The following is a 2,247-nucleotide window of genomic DNA, read 5'->3' as shown; positions in this document are numbered from 1 at the left end:
TGATGAACTGGCTTTATTTCAGAGCAGCTGAGACAGGGAGATGTTGCCCCAGCCCTGCTCTTTCTTCTTCCAGAGCATCCTGCTTTGGTTAAAACAGGGGCCTGCAAAGACAGTTATTTGCCTGCTGGGGCTCCTAGAATGGGAGGGGCCGCAAAAAAGGCAAAGCAGTTTGAAATAACTCTGGACCCACATGAGGGATAATAGGAGGGACAAAAGGGCAAAGTAGCTTTGTCCTAAATAGACGTCCAGTCACGTCCCTCCCCGTGGCCAATTCACAGCTGTCTTTATTTTGGCATCTGGCGTTGAGATGAGGCAGCCTGCCTCCTTACCGATACAAACATACAAACCCAAGGAAAACCTGCCAGGAAACACAGCCTGCGCATATCCCTGGGGCCCTGGTCAGGCCAGAAGCAGAGATGATGTGAACCTGAGGGGTGGGTTGTGTGTGAAGACCCTCCTTCATTAGGCTCTCTGTTCCTCCATGGCTTGCTGAGCATGCCAAGAATGCAAGGCCCTGACCACTCTTTTTTTTTTTTTTTAATTTTTGGTTGCACTGGGTTTCTGTTGCTGCTCTCGAACTTTCTCTAGTTGCAGTGAGTGGGGAGCTACTCTTCACTGTGTGTGGGGAGCTACTACTTCTCATTGAGGTGGCTTCTCTTGTTGCAAAGCACAGGCTCTAGGTGCGGACTCAGTAGTTGTGGCACATGGGCTTAGTTGCCCACGGCATGTGGGATCTTCCCAGACCAGGGATCAAACCTGTGTCTCCTGCATTGGCAGGCAGATTCTTTACCACGGAGCCACCTGGGAGTCCCCTGCCCACTCTTTAGGGTTGTATTTGCAGCAGGCAACCTTGAGGGATGAGATCATGTCTGCTACAGGGATAAAAGAAGTCTTACTTACTGGTTGCTATAAAACAGAAGGTTCCCCAAACTCAGTGTTCCTCTCCTGTGACACGACCCTCTGTGGATGCAGATGTTTTTAGAGGCTCCTCTGCATTGCTCTGTGCAAACTGGGGCCGTAAACATACTACTCTGGACACTGCTTTTGTGGTGAGTTTTTAAAAGTCTTTCATTTTGACCCAAGGGTCTCATGTCTCCAGTGGCATGCAAGCAATGGCAAGCTAACTTGTTACCTTGCAAGTAGAGTAAAATCTCTGACCCTTTACAGTGCTTTTTTTTTAATTGAAGTATAGTTGATTTACTATGTTGTATTAGTTGCAGGTGTATGACCTAATGATTCAGTATTTTTATAGGTTAGACTATTTAAAGTTATTATAAAACTTTGGTTACATTCTCTGTGCTGTACATATATACCCTTGTACCTCATTTATTGGATGCATAGTAGTTTCTACCTCTTAATGCTCTGCTCCTATGTTGCCCCTCCCCCAGCCCTCTCCCCACTGGTAACCACTAGTTTGTTCTCTGCATCTATGAGTCTGTCGTATTTTGTTAAATTCATTGATTTGTTTTATTTTTTAGATTCCAAATATAAGTGAAAGCATATAGTATTTGCCTTTCTCTGACTCACTTCGCTAAGCTTAATACCCTCTAGGTTCATCCATGTTGTTACAAATGGCAAAATTTTCATTCTTTTTTCTGGCTGTGTGTGTATGCATACATCAAGTGACAAAGTGTTAGTCGCTCAGTCATGTCCAACTCTTTGTGATCCCATGGACTATTGCCCACCAGTCATATATCACATCTTTATCCATTTATCTATCGGTGGACACTTAGGTTACTTCCCTATCTTGTCTATTGTAAATGATGCTGCTATGAAATTGTTGTGTGTGTGTGTTTTTTAATTAGTGTTTTCATTTTCTTTGGCTATATACCCAGGAGTGGAATTGCTAGATTGTATGGTAGTTCTATTTTTAATTTTTTGTGGAACTTCCATACTGTTTTCCATAGTGGCTGTACCAACTTGCATTTCCACCAACACTGAATTAGGGTTTCCTTCTCTTCACATTGGGCTTCCCTGGTGGCTCAGAGGTTAAAGCATCTGCCTCCAATGCAGGAAACCCGGGTTCAATCCCTGGGTTGGGAAGATCACCTGGAGAAGGAAATGGCAACCCACTCCAGTATTCTTGCTTGGAGAATCCCATGGGCGGAGGGAGGAGCCTGGTAGGCTACAGTCCACGGGGTCGCAAAGAGTCGGACACAACTGAGCCACTTCACTTCTCTTCACATACTCACCAATGTTTATTATTTGTGGTCTTTTTGATGGTAGTCATTCTGACAGGCATGAGCT

General features: G+C 44.7%; 1 non-coding gene across 1 annotated transcript; it reads left to right on the top strand.

Annotated features, from left to right (window-relative positions):
* Positions 1-1,971: 1,971 nt before the first annotated feature.
* On the top strand, positions 1,972-2,043 carry TRNAW-CCA (transfer RNA tryptophan (anticodon CCA)). The gene has a single exon. It is a non-coding gene; the product is annotated as a tRNA-Trp (tRNA).
* Positions 2,044-2,247: the final 204 nt, after the last annotated feature.

This window comes from Odocoileus virginianus, chromosome 9 (genome assembly GCF_023699985.2).
Source record: "Odocoileus virginianus isolate 20LAN1187 ecotype Illinois chromosome 9, Ovbor_1.2, whole genome shotgun sequence".
Classification (NCBI taxonomy): Eukaryota; Metazoa; Chordata; class Mammalia; order Artiodactyla; family Cervidae; genus Odocoileus; species Odocoileus virginianus.
This window is presented reverse-complemented; position numbering and strand designations above follow the sequence as displayed.